Source organism: Urocitellus parryii, chromosome 11 (assembly GCF_045843805.1).
Source record: "Urocitellus parryii isolate mUroPar1 chromosome 11, mUroPar1.hap1, whole genome shotgun sequence".
NCBI lineage: Eukaryota > Metazoa > Chordata > Mammalia > Rodentia > Sciuridae > Urocitellus > Urocitellus parryii.
Window position 1 is genome coordinate 51,534,286 of NC_135541.1, and position 15,767 is coordinate 51,550,052.

The window sequence follows — 15,767 nt, forward strand, 5'->3', positions numbered from 1 at the left end:
AATATCACAAGATACTTTTCTATAGTTTCTTCTCAAACTAATGGATTGTTTCTTTACATTTAGACATTTAATTCATTTGCACTTAATTTTGTGTTATTTATAATTAAAAATTATTTTTTTCTCTTCACTTTTTGTATTAATAGATGATTACTTGTGCCAGCAACATTTACAGAGTCCCTTGTTTGCTTACTGATTTAGAGTTTGTTTCATTTTTATACCTAATTTAGGTATAAAAAATCTTTCCCAAAAATCTCTTCTGTTCCATCAACATATTAGCCTATTCCCGTGCTATTGCCACATTGTTCCAATCACTGTAATTTAATATTAAGTTATAATATCTGAACTTACAAGTTCTATTTTTACTCTTTTTTTAAATTTTCAAATGTGTTTTTGTTATTCTTGGGTCTGAATTCTCCCATAGGAATTTTAGTTTCAACTTTTCAAGCTATGCAATCTAGTGGGAATTTTATAAAATTGTCTTAGATTTAAAGATTAATTGGAATGAGCTTATAGCTTTCTGATGTGAATATTATAATCCATGAACATGCTATTTCTCTTTATATAGGTCTTATTTTTGTTTCAATGGAGTATTGTGATTTTTTTCAAGAAGATATTACATGCATTTTGTTAATATTTATTTCCAAATATTTTAGGTCATTACTTTTATAAGTTGTATCCCTTTTTAAAAAAATACTTTTTTTCTAATTTTGGTTGATACTCTGTAGAAACTACTAATTTTGACATCTTTATCTTACATTCAACTAGCTGCTGAATATAGTTTTAATATAGAACTAGCAGATTTTTAAATTTTTTATATGTAAATCATGTCATCTATATGTAAAAATTGTATTTCACCATAAGTTGTTATTTCTTTATATCTTCTTGTGTCACTTTTTCATAAATTATAACTTAACTAGGAGATAATCCATTTTATCACCCAGATTTTCTCTTATACTTTTTATAAATCTACACCATATCTGTGACTGTTCTCTTTCTTTGCCTTCCTGTTTTAGTCAGCTTCTTCATCACTGTGACCAAAAGACCTGACAAGAACACTGTAGAGGAGAAAAAAAAAAATTCTTTGGGGTTTCAATCAATAAATGTTCTGAAACTCCATTGCTATAGGTCCAAGGTGAGGCAGAACATCATGGTGGAAAGGTGTGGCAGAGACATGTGACATGTGTCAGAGACAGCTCAGAACATGTGATCAGGGAGTAGAGAGAGCTTCCCTCATCAGAAGCAAAATATATACTTCAATGGCATGTCCTCAGTGACCTACCCCTCCAATCACACCCGATTTACCTACAGTTATCACCCAGTTAATTCATATCAGTAGAGGAATGTACTGATTAGTTTCATAACCCAATTATTCCAGCTGTAAATTTCTTGCATTTTCTCACACATGAGCTTTGGGGGGACACCTCATATCTAAACCATTACACTAACATTGTTTGTTTCATATTTTATTCTATTAACTTTGCCAGAATTTTTTCTAGTTTTTAAATCTTTCAAATAATACTCTTTGGGCTCATTAGTCTTTTATTTTCCAAGTTTATCATTTTTTACTTCCAACAGCAGTTATTTTTGCTATTGCCCTTCATCTACTATCTTACTACTTGTTCAATTGATTTTAGTTTTGTAACACATTTGGGGCTTTTTTTAACAATAATCATATTTTTCTTGAAATATACTACCAACTATATGGTCCAGGAAATATTGATTTAGTATTTTTCTTCACCTTTCACATTATGACAAAGTAAATTGTTGGTTTTTAAAATTTTTTTACTTATAATAAAAATACATGTTTTCTATCATTGGGTATAGATAGGATAGAGACCTACTAATATTATATCTTATTTTCCATTTTAAGTTTCTCAAGATAAATACCATATGCTCATAATTTTTATGTACTTGTAATTTGAAAGGATGAGGAGAAGGTGATCAGTGGATACTAATTACAGTTAGATAGGCACAAGATCTAGTGTGCACAGTAGAATGACCATCGATGACAAACTGGTGTATATTTCAAAAGTTAGAAAAAAAGATTTTAAATGTTTTTATCATGAAGAAATAATAAATGTTTGAGATTGGTGTGTTGAACCTAATATAAACATTATACAATGTATAGGTATATTGAAGATTATGTTTATGTTACCCCAGAAATATTTACCATCTTTATCTTAATTTAAAATTTTTAATTTTTTTACATCATTCTGGACACAAATTATAGCAAAATATGTCATATAGCAGTATCTTTTTTAAATGAATAGAATCAATACAATTTAACTTTTCCATATTTATTTGGGTTCATTATAAGTTGTGATATTAACCTTTTTTTTCTTTTTTATGTGCAAGGGCTTGCCTCTACACAAAATAGAAGTGGTAAATTTACAGTTAAATTTTAAATTTTAAGTTTTAAAAAAATAACCCAATACTTGGAACATTTACCTTCTTGGAATATTTAAAATACTAAATTAGTGGAAAGAAAATGAATGAAAAAGTGAGATTCAACTTTTTGTGCTCAATAATGATCCTATTCTTTTCTCTTAAAAATAAGTATACTAACCTGAACTTCCCTAAAGACGTTCAGTCAATTTTACTGATATTTGGTTCTATGTTTATCTAACTAGAGATAAATAAATATCCATGCTGCATATAAATCACTCTTCCCTTCTTAATTCTTTTTGTTCCCTTATAATATGCAGTAATGCAAGGGTAATAGCATGACTTTCCATTCCAATGAATTTTTTATTTGTTATGCAATAGAAAAATTGAAATCGTATGTGCATCAAAGATGAATACATTTCATGATATTGTGATCTCTGAATAAAAAGTCTATGCCTGTTTGTAGAGCTGATACATGGTCATAATGGAATAAATTATTTTATATGGTAAAGCAAGATAATGAATGATAAGGCTTAATTAGGCAGTGATTCCATTTCAAGTTTGATTGTTGATTTATCATAGCTTCATAGAGACTATGACACTATAACTTAAGCACTTTAATGAAAATGAATTAATTTGAAAGCTCTTCCTAATTCTGCAGCAATTACTTGATTCTTCTCTCATCTTCTAAAACTTATTTCAATACATGAATGGATTTGAACAGCATCACAGTGGGCAAAATCACTATTGTTAGTTTTAATGAAAAGCAATTAGAGTTGAAGGCATTATTATGTTTTATTGCCTTGCTAATTATTCTATCCCTTTCCCCAAATGCTTACAAAAACTGAAGATAAATCATATCCTCTATTTGCAAGGAAGAGAGGGGCTTTTTCTCTTTCAAATACATTTGATAAATCAGAAATGTGCCACAAGTTAAATGATAAACATCTTTAAACATCTGAGTATATTAAGAGAAGAATAGAGATTCTGCTATTGTATATGTTTATATTGTTAGGGGAGTCTATTTTAGGATGCCTCGTATGGGTTGCTGGGGAAATGTTTACCATGCATTTGTTCTCATGTGCCATGGATGTGCTCTTTGGTGTTTGACAAAACATTAGACCATTTACTTAAAGTAAAGCTTATTATTTTGCCCAACTAAATGCCTCACTTTCAACACACTGTCAGTGTGTTATTTATCTGGAAATCACTACCATTTCCTTCACTTTAAGAATACTTTCCCTTTCAACAGAATCTACTTCTGCCCATGATGATAGTATTAAAATAAACTGGGGATTGACTCTCTGTTTCAATTAAAGAACTTCATGACAACAAAAACCAGGTCTCTCTCCTGCTACCTTATCAGCCTGATGCCAGGACCTTTTAACTCATCTAATACCTTCATCAGGAAATGAAACCAACGAATCATGTTTTACATGTGTGGCCAGCACTTACTCCATGGGAGACAAGTTGCAGTCCAATCCTGTGATTAAATAAAGGAAGAAAGGAACTGTCCTGTCCTCTCCCACCTCTGAAGTCTACCTCAGGCTCTTTGTCACCTAGACTGATCAATTTCCCGGGGTCACAGCAGACCCTTTTCTGAACTAAGTGATTTCTGTGTTTTCTGTGTCCCAGTACAGTCTAAAACCATTATAAGAGAATAAAATTGAATTGGTAATGAGACATTGGGTCTTCCCTTCACCATTCCTTGCTTCTTCCCATCTTAAACACTTTACAAAGAAGAACTGAACCTTACCTTCTACATTCTCAGTAGCCTCTATCAGAATGCAGGTGTAGTGAATGCTCAATAAAGTAGTCAATTGGTAATGTAGGAAAGAATTCATTGGTCAAATGTGAAGCAATATTAAATAGTCCATTTCACATAATAGTGACTCAAAATTTTTGTTGTTGAAGCAGACAGAGAAGGAGAAAGAGGGAATAAAATGTCACTTTAATTAACTCATTTAGACTAAGTCAAATTCACTCCTGTGTGAGCTCACTTTTGGTCAAGATCATAAACACTTCTCAAATTTTTCCTCAGATATGTTCCTAAGGCAGAGTCAGTTATGTGGCTGTCTTTAAAAAATTATTGATGATTTGCCAGCAGTTGATTTTTTGATATATAATGCCACTAAAATAAGCAGAGTCTATCAGGAAATCTTTTTTCTTGCTGAGATTGCTACTGAGTTCCTGGCTCCCTTCCCTTGAGTGGACAGAAGTAAATCAAACCACTTTTCTTGTTTTCTCTATTTTTTTTCTTTTTCAGAGCTGAATGACATAGTGTCTCTCCCAAATTCATGTACGTAATAATTATATGATTTTTCATTCCTACTATATAGTAAATTGCCCCTCTGAATCTCCTTCCTGTGAGTACTTCTTAGCTAACTTACTATTGCATCATTTGCCAAGTATCTTTGGTAAAGAGGAGTTTATAAACAAAGTAATTTAAAAATAAAATCACATTTATCCTTTTATATTCAAATTTTTAATTTTGTTTAATCATTCTGAACAGAAATTATAGCAAAATATTTTATATAGCATTATCTTCTTTAAATGAATGTAATCAATACAAGTTAACATTTCCATATTTATTTGGGTTCATCATAGTTCATGATATTGACCTTTTTTGTTGTTCTTTTTGTATGTGCAAGAGCTTGCCTCTGCACAAAAAAGGAATGGTAGATGTGAAGAGTTCTGGTATCAACTTTGTTGTTTTTCCTATCACCTCCTCTATGAGACCATCTGTTTTAATTCTTCATGTTGACACCTTATTTTGAGTAGACTCTTTATTTGCTCCTTCTAATAACTAATGGTTGAATTGTATATAAAGAACACAAAAACTATGACTAAAACTTCAAGTGCTTCTTGTCAATACAGCAGATTCAGAAATAAATATGTTTATTTCCTGAACATAACACTCAAAGTTCCAGGAAGTTGATGCTATATTAAATTTGACCAAGAAAATTAGAGAACAAATGTAGCTTATAAGGTCTCTTTAAAGATGCTACATGGTCAGTCCTGAAATGCATTAAACTCTGAGTTCCAGAAAATTGGGGTTATTTTAATTTGACCTAAGAGTAAGTATGGGACAAATGTAATATAGATTGTTCTGCTTTAGTGCTGCATTGCCAGCTTTGAGTAGCTAAAAATTATAGTCCACAGTGATTTATTTTAAATCTTAGATTTGATGGACATAGCTTAGCATAGGCAAAAATATGAAAGTATTTCAAACAAATTTGTTCTGATTTCAAATCTTTTCTAGCCTCTGAGCCTCAGTTTATTTATTATTTAAATGAGGATAATAAGCCACCCTACAAAATTCTAGTAAGAGTGAAATACACTACTTACAACATTTTCCCAATAAACTTCATTTTTTTCTGCTTCTAAATCTAATCCAATTCCTTAGATATACAAATAACCTGCCTGCCTTCTCAAATTGAAGAACACCATTACAAAAGCTGATATCACAATTAAAATGTCAAATGAAAAATTTCCAATCCTATAAATGTTTTCCTTACTTTATTTTATATAAGATATATAACATTAGGGGGATTTTGTTTTGTTTTGTTTTGTTTGTACCAGGGATTGAACCCAGGGGCCCTCAACCACTAACCCACATTCCCATTCAATTTTATTCTTTATTTTGACAAAGAGTCTTGCAGGTTACTTACAGCCTTACTAAGTTCCTGAGGCAGGCTTCAAATCTAGGATCCTCCTACCTCAGTTTCCTGAGAATTTTTGTGTTACTAAGTTCCTGAGGCTGGCTTCAAATCTAGGATCCTCCTACCTCAGTTTCCTGAGAATTTTTGTGTCATATCAACATATGTCTGTATATCTCAGAGTAAATCAGTTGAACTGATGATATTTGTGAAGTTCAGATCACATAAGCATTCAATATGCACTCTCTATAACTATTTTCATACATTTTGATTTGTACAAAACTTTATAAGACACAATTTTATATGCATTTGAAGGAATACTAAATCACTCATAATTTGATCTTTATAAAGAAATCTGCTATATTATGTTTGGGCAGAAAAGGATAGTTACCCTTTTCTTCTTCAAATATAATTACAATCTATAGCCTCTATACTAAAATCATGTTTCTTCCTATGTTTATGAATTCTCTATTTCAAGCAATTAATGTGAAATATAACATAATTAGATGCAATTTAACAAGTACTTGCTGAGTTTCCATTGAGTTCCTAGGTTTTACTTAGGTAGTCTTGGAAACATCATGACATTGTCAACTAATAAGTCCCAGTCTCTGACCCTATCCTACTGTCCTTCCTTGGCTACAACTATCTTTGACTCCATCAAAACATCAATCCATTTAATTCCACTCTTTTCTCATGTATTACCACCCCCAGTCTTGTTATTTTCTCTGCCCTATTTACATGGTTCAAATTTGGTTGTTAATCATCAGATTAATTCCTTGTGGACCCCCTTGACATCTTTGCTGCTCTTTTCATGTCAACAGACATTGCTCTAAGTGACATCGACTCTCTACTTGTTGCCAAGTGGAGCTGAAGAGTCAACTGCAGTAATTGGTATTCCACTGAATTCATGGTCACAAATCTGAGGTGCAGCCTTAATGACACCCAATAATCATTTTTCATTCCTTCTCCCTCATGACTTCTCTGTCTCAGACTTCCATACATCCATCCTCTCTCATCTTTACGGCTATTTCCATAGCCTCTCACTATCATATCTACTCAACTACCAGCATCTGTACCCATCTTCCTGATTTCTGCCTGTTGGTGCAGGTGAATTATTCCTGTTTCCCTTTAAAGCCAGTCTCTCCAAATAACAATGTTTTATGCCTGCCTAAGTATATAACTCCAGTGATTCTCCCCAACCTTGTTTTACATTATGTATATTTTTTTCTCTACTTGATTTTTCTGATCAGCATACATGTATGCTGCTATTTCTTTCACCCTAAGAAAGCAAAAACAGCAAACAAACAAACAAAAACACTCTTGGCTGCTCTTGCCCTGACAGTCTCCCATGCCCTTGCAGCAAAGGCAGTAGTGTTTTCTGTATACTCTATTTGCAATTCTTCCCCTCCCATCCTCTCAAACTTAGAATTACTCCATTTTTAAAGCCTAATTAATCCATCAAAAACCATCCAAAGTCACAATGACCTGATTACTAAGTCCAGTGGTAACTATGGAGTATCCTCTCATGTGACTTGTCAGCATCATTTGAAATTGTTGATTAGTTTTCCCCACTTCAATCATTTTTTTAATTTGAATTCTATTACTCAATATTCTCTTATTTTACCTTGCATCTCATGGATTGCTCTTGTCCAGTCTTTTTTGTTTATCCCTCCTCTTGTTCCCATCCTCATTGTGCAACGCCTCATGGTTCAATGCTTGGTTTTCCTCTCTTCACCTTGTACACTCACATCATGCTGCTGATAATTTGTCTCATGATTTAAATACTAGGAATCTCCAAAGTCTTAATTTATAGCCTACACCTCTCTCTTAAATGCTAAGTTTATATCCAAATATCTACCTAAATTATCTTATTAGAAGTCTCACAGAAAAACTGAATTCTCTCTTCTCTCCAAAATCTAGTCCACATATCATTTTTCCCATTTAAGTTAAAGGCAAAACTCCATCATGTAAGTTGCTCAGGACAAAAAAAAAAATTGGAGTCATCCTTGATTCCTGTTTTTCTTAAATCTCATGTTCATTTCATCAGAAAAACCTATTGGTCTTGTACTCAAACTATATCCAGATTCCAGGCAGCAGTCCGTGGCTCAGCACAGAGCACTTGCCTAGCATGTGTGAGGCACTGGGTACGATCCTTAGCACCACATAAAAATAAATAAAGGCATTGTGTTGCTGTATAACTAAAATAATATTCATTAAAAAACTATATCCATATTCCATTCCCTTTTTACTCTCTTCTCTTCTGCAACTTAGATAAAAACCACCATCAACTCTAATGTCAAGTCTAACAATTTTAATAGGAGTAGCGTAATGGAGTAAAAGGAATTAAAGATATGGTGGTAAAATGGGTTAAATTCTACCAAAGCCCATTTTCATCTATAAACACCAATTTGACATTTAGATAATTATAGAATTTAAATAGAAATTTAAATAATTAATTGTTCTGAACATTTGGTTCAACTGTTGTAGAATTAAAATGTTATTTCCTAATATGTCTTCTTTACACAGTTATTAGAAGAATTAGATGATTTTGTCCAGTGGCATAGGAAAGTATAAATAAATAATCTTACCTATTATTTATTGAGCATTTACCAGATAGGATACTAAATGCTTTACATTCATATCAACAGATCCTCAGAGCAACCCTTTGAATTAAATGAGAAGTAAGTGAATTATACTCAGATACTGTAGTGTCTGCTCAAGAAAGTATGGATAATGAGTGACAAGCCCGGGATTCAGTCATCCCTTTCTAACCTGTATTTTTAACTACTAGCTATAATACTTTTCCATGTTTGGGCTAAACGATAAGGTAAAGACATGCTCTAAGATATTTCTTGAACTTCAGGCACCATGTAGTACAAATGGTCAACTGCCCCTGGAAACCTGTTTTTCCAAATGTGTTTCCACTTCCATAAGCAAATTCAGACAGTTATGAAAACCTCAGCAAAAATACTTCCAGGCATAAACTCCATCTGCTCCACAGATAAAGCTCATAGCATACTCTTTCTCTCTTGCCGCATCATTTTATCTGAATCTAATAATTATCTTGTTTATTGCTTAGCTTTTTATCTCTGTTTCATAAGTTCAATGTAGGACTCTCCCCACACTGGGTATATTTCCTGCCAATATATCTAAATGCATTGGTAGCTCTACACTTACATATTATTGGGGAAGTCTCCAGGAGTTTTCTGGCCTGACCCCATCTGGACTGCTTGCTCTCCAGGCCTGCTACAGTCAGTTGCCTTAAGCTATTTCACTGTCATTCTGGGGATTCCCTTTATCTTACTTGTCAGTGGGACACTGGGTTCCTAGTTACCATGTTTCTTGCTTTACAGCATCATTTTGGTGTCAAATAACTCTATGAAACTTCTTTTTTTTTTTTTTTACTTTTTTTTTCTTTTTTTTTTTTTTACTTTTTTTTGTTTTTATGAAACTTCTTTAAAAGCGGTGTATACAAAAAAAATATTGAGAATGTGGACATCTAACATTTGACAAGAGGTAAAGATACTGTATTTTTAAATCTAGAAATTTATTACTTTTCACCAGACACCTTACTTTCAGCTTTATTAAGTTTGAAGATTTGTTGTCTTTTCTATCTAGTATATCTGAGTGGTTTAGTGTGTGGTGTGTGTGTGTGTGTGTGTGTGTGTGCTTTATATACCCTCTAACCCACATGTTTAGGAAGAGCAACGCCACTTCTTGAAGTTTTACCATGTTCTCGGGGATTGTCATTCATTTGGCAGGGCTCCCAACTTGTAGCACTCCCTCAGAGTCTCCAAAATAGCCAGGGTTGGCACCCAGAAGATTTTTCAATGGTAGCTATTCATTTACATGAACTTATTCTGAAAGTACAGAAAAAATTGTGCATGTGTGTGCTTATTTTTAATGTACTCTGGAGATTCTATAACAAAATATTACAAACCATGTGACATGTAAACAAGATCAAGGCTCTGGCAGAATCTGTCTTCTGGGAGTTCATTCTTGTGGGCAACATGTGGTGTGAATCACCAGTGCCCTTAAAAAGAAGGCAGAAAGTTCCTCGTCCTTCTCACTGTGTCCTTACATGGTAGAAGGGTCAGAGCTCTCTGGAGCCTTTTCTCTGAGACACTAATCCCGTTCATCAGAGCTCAACCTCTGAGACTCAAAAACCCCACCTCTAGCACCATGGGTCACAATTTCAACACATGAATTTTGGGGGAGCAGAAGTATCCAGACCATAGTGGACACAATCTGATATCTTTCCAACCAGTGAATATATATTCTTTAACATTTATTTTATGCCAAGAATGTGGTGGCACATGCCTGTAATCTCAGCAGCTCCAGAAGCTAACACAGGAGGATCGTGAGTTCAAAGCCAGCCTCAGCAAAAGTGAGGCACTAAGCAATTCAGTGAGTCCTTGTCTCTAAATAAAATACAAAATAGGCCTGGGGATGAGGCTCAGTGGTCAAGTGCCACTGAGTTCAATCCCTGGTACCCCCGCTAAATTTGGTTTATGTGATGCATGATTTTACAGGAATTTATTATCTTTATAATTTAGTAGGAAGCCTGATATGACTCCCAAAAAGAGTTTAAAACATTTTTGGCAATGTCCTTCTTTTAAAGTTGGCATTTGACTTTGTTTAATCAGAGCTTACAACTCGCTCTTATTAGTTACTTTTTAAAATTAATTAATATTTTCTTTTTATTCTAATTTGTTATATGTGACAACAGAATGTATTACAATTCATATTACACATATAGAGCACAATTTTTCATATCTCTGGTTGTATATAAAGTATATTCACACTATGCATGTCTTCATACATGTACTTAGAGTAATGATATCCATCTCATTCCACCATCTTTTTTACCCCATGCCTACTCCCTTCCCTTCCCACCCTTTTGCCCTATTAGTTACTTTTTAAAAAATGTTAAACTCTGCTTTTTTTTGAGTTTACAATACAGTCTGAATAACTGTAGTCAGCACAGTACACATTAGATGTCTTGAACTTACTTATAACTGAAAGCTTTTATCCTTTGACCAATATCTTTTTCATCCCCCTCACCCAGAGCCTGATAACCACCATTCTACTTTCTGTTCCTATGAGTTCAACTTTTCAAGATTTCCCCTATATAAGATATGGTGTAATGATTGTCTTTCTGTGTCCAAGTTATTTCACTTAGAATAATGTCCTCCACCTTGTTGCAAATGGCAAGATTTCTTTTTTTTTAAGATCAAATAATGTTTTCTTGCTTATGTATATATCAATATCACAATTTATTTATCCATTCAACCAATGAGCACCTATGTTATTTCCATACCTTGAGGTTTTGTGAATAATGCTGCAATGAATAGAAGAGTGCTGGAATAGCCAAGAGTCCAGGTGCCTCTTCAAGGTCATGGTTTCATTTTCTTTGGATACATACTGCAAATCCAGTAGCTTTACAGGTATGGCACAAAGATGGCACGTGTTTTATAATGATATATTTTAATACATACACACACATGCACATGCACATACACATAATTTTTTCCACATTTTTATTGGTACATTATACATAATGGTGGGATGTATTGTTACATACTCATACATACACACAATATTAACAATATAATTTGGTCAGTATCCCTCCTTAGTATTTTCCTTTTACTTCCCCTCCTCCCTCACTCTGGTCCCTTTCTCCTGTTGTTCTTCTCGATCTTCTATCTTCTATTTTCATGAAATCCCCCACACTTTTCCATTTTCCCTTCTAGCTCTCAAATATAAGAGAAAACATACAACCCTTGACCTACTAAATTTGACTTATTTTGCTTAACATAATATTTGCAATTTCCATTCATTATCCTGAAAATGAAACAATTTTATTTTTCTTTATGCCTGGGTAAAACTCAATTGTATACACATGCACTTTTGATGCATAAAACACACATTTGTACACTAAAAGAGTGCTTTTAAAGTGAAGCAGGAGGCATCACAATACCAGACCTTAAATTATATAGCAGAGCCATAGTAACAAAAATGGCATGGTATTGGTACCAAAACAATACAGAGACCAATGGTAGAGAATAGAAGACACAGAGACAAACCCACATAAATACAGTTATCTCATACTAGACAAAGGCCTCAAAAACATACATTGGAGAAAAGATAGCCTCTTCAACAAAAGGTTCTGAGAAAATTGGAAATCCATATGTAGGGAAATGAAATTAAACCATTCTCTCTCACCCTGCACAAAAATCAACTCAAAGTAGGTCAAAGACTTAGACACTAGAATCCTGCACCTAATAGAAGAAAAAGTAGGCCTGAATCTCTACCATGTTAGCTTAGGAACTTTCTTAATAAGACTTCTAAAGCATAAGAAGTAAACTCAAGAATCAATAAGTGAGATGGAATTAAACAGAAAAGCTGCTTCACAGCAAAAGAAACAAACAGTAAGGTAAAAAGACAGCCTACAGATGGGAGAAAATCTTTACCACATGCACCTCAGATAGACCATTACTCTCCAGGACATATAAAAAACTCAAAAGAAACTAAGACATTGAGATTTTAAATGACTTGTCTATGGTTACCTGAGCAGTAGTGGTGAAACTTGGATTACATTTAAATAAAAAAATAAAATAAAATAAAATAACCCAATCAATAAATGGGATAAGGAACTGAACAGACACTTCACAGAAGAAGAAATCCAATCAATCAACAAATATATGAAAAAAATGTTCAACATCTCTAGCAATTTAAGAAATGCAAATCAAAACTACACTGAGATTCTGTCTCCTTTTAGTCAGAATTGCAATTATCATTAATACAAGCAACAATAAATATTTGTGAGACTTGGGGGAGGGGAAGGTACACTCATATATTGCTGGAAATTTGTGCAACCATTATAGAAAGCAGTATGGAGATTCCTCAGAAAACTTGGAATGGAACCAACCATGGTTTGACCCATTATCCCACTCCTAGGTTTACACCTTACAGACTTAAAATCAGCATACTACAGTAACACAGCCACTGTGTTGATAGCAGCTCAATTCACAAACCGCTAACCTATGGAACCAACCTGGGTGCCCTTTAACAGATGAATGGATAAAGAAATCCATGGAATATTCTCAGCCTTAAAGAAGAATGAAATTATGGCATTTTCCAGTAAATGAATGGAACAGGAGCATATCATGCTAAGCTACATAAGCCAATCCCAAAGAACCAAAGGCCAAATGTTTTCTGTGATATGTAAATGATAATTCACAAATAAGGTGGATAGAGGAGAATAGAGGTACTTTGGACTATACAGAGGGGAGTGAAGGGAGAGGAGGGGTTTGTGGGTAGGAGTGATAGTAGAATGAAATGGATATTATTACCCTTTGTGAATATATGATTCCAGACTTTGTGCATATATGATTCCAGATATAGCTCTAGATCACGTACAACCAGAAGAATGAGAAGTTATACTCCATCTATGTATGATGTGTCAAAATACATTGTACTATCATGTAAAATCAATTAGAACAAATTTTTAAAAATTGCCAAAAACAGTCTGCTTTAAAAGAATGCATATGTGTATATGTATATATATATACATACACACACACACACACACACACACACACACATATGCACCATACTTTAATTCTTCAGTCTTTTAGCACACTAATTCCTACCTCTTTCCTGTGCTCTTTAAGGTAGATAAATTTCATAAATTCATAATTCATGTTATCCTATTTTGATATAACTATTGATTCTTTTACTGACACCTTTACTTCTTTTTTAATTCTAATAATTATAACATTACTATGACACTTATCATCTCTTTCAGACCTCACTGCATTTCTATGATGAAATTGTTTATCCAACCACCAGTTTTCAAAGTAGGAAACTAAAACATTGAGATGTTAAATGACTTGCCTATGGTTACCTAGTGATAAAACAGGGATTACATTTTAAACCCGCAGATTCTGCTCAGAATGATCTTACATTTAAACTGTAAATAATGTCATAAAAGTTTGTATACAAATAATGTAATATCACTTCCGCCACAATCAGAAATTCTGTTTTCATTAGAAGATAAAGAGATACTTCTGTTTCTATGTCTTGGTTTACACATAATCTAAGGAAATACCATTCTAAGGCAGGACTGTGTAGGTATGGCATGAAGAACAACAGCATGAAATGAGCCCATCTTGGAGACTTAACAGAACCAGCTAAAGAGAGAAAGGAATCCTGCTCCCCTGTTGATCACAGATATGCAAAGCAAACATGAATGCTAAGGGAAAAATCTTTCCTTCCTGACTTGGATGTCATTTTTATATGAAATTCAAGTATCTATAATAATTATTAGAACATTTGTTTACATATTTTCTGTGTCTATTTCTGCACTACAGCAGAAGAGCTCAGAGTTTATAACAGAGACCACAAAGCCCCAAATCCTTCTCTCTGAACTCTGAACCGAAAAAGTTTGCCAACCCATGATCTAGAGCTCCCAAAGGGCCATAATAATACTTGGTTGTCATTTTAATGTCCACTTCATAAAGGAAGCTTTAAGGGTTGCAGCATTCTGAAAAAAAAAAGAGAATCAAATTTTCTTATTAAATCATACACACTGGAGTTCCCAAATCTTCTTGAGTTCTTAATTGGAAGCCAATATATTTCAGCAATAATTTAAGGCCAGCATAATTTCTTATGAAATTTCACATAACAAGAAACGGGTTGAGAACATCCCATCTCCTTCTTTGAACCTTTTCTTTACAATGAATAAATTACTTGTCTTAGATTTGGCTATCCTCCTGCTGCTTCGCTGGGCCTCAAGGTTATGTGGACATGGTGATCTAGATTCACAAAACCTAGACAGGTGGAATCTTTTCTTTCTTGTGTATCCATTATCAAAATGTTCTACTATATACTGCCACATGATATTCCTTATCCTTCTGCAAAACACGAAGTACCGAGCAAGGCCAATTCTTTATGGAAACTTTTATGTCCTTAAAGATAATTCCAAAAACTGAGAGAAAGTAGTGATGCAGGCATATAGGAACAATTTCATAGAGTTGTTTTTCCTCCTAATTTTTGCAGGAACTACTACATTTGATTCATTTGTATCAATGGACGGAAATGTCCCTGCATCTTTTAGTCCTTCGATTCTCACACTATGGAATAGATTTGTGACTTACTGATTTTTAGTTTTGTAGGAGAAACTATGTTTTTCTATCATATATCTAGTGGCACACTGTGACAGCAAATGAGCATTTCTCCAAGGGTAGCTACCTCAAATATTACAGGGAAGACCCAAGGAAAAACAGCTGTCTTTTCACACTTTGAGGCAGAGCCAGAGCAATGCTCTATGCAACAAACACACACACACACACACACACACACACACACACACACAAACACACACACAATTTTATGCAATTTATTAGAGCCCCATATTAGTTTGGGAATGTGTATTATTTTTGTGATGTGTCTTTAACTACTCTTCACATGTATGTGGCCATTCTTCCCAATTTATAAAATGATTCCTGGAAAGAAAGATTTTATCTTCAATTTTCTTTATATTTATTGATTTTTCTCTTTCCCTATTGGGGCATTGTACTAGCTAAATAATTTAAAGTATTTTTATTTTATTTCTTTAGGTTAATAAAGAGCCAAGATCTATCTCTTGTCAAATATAATCATCCTCACTTTTACCAACTATTGCTATAACAAAGTATTATTTGAGATTCAACCTTTGTT

The 15,767-nt window shown here is 33.5% G+C and overlaps 1 protein-coding gene across 2 annotated transcripts in view; it reads left to right on the forward strand.

The window, feature by feature from the left end:
- The window catches only part of Lrrc7 (leucine rich repeat containing 7), a 420,763-nt gene that overhangs the window by 135,576 nt on the left and 269,420 nt on the right, over positions 1-15,767 (forward strand). The window lies entirely within an intron of this gene.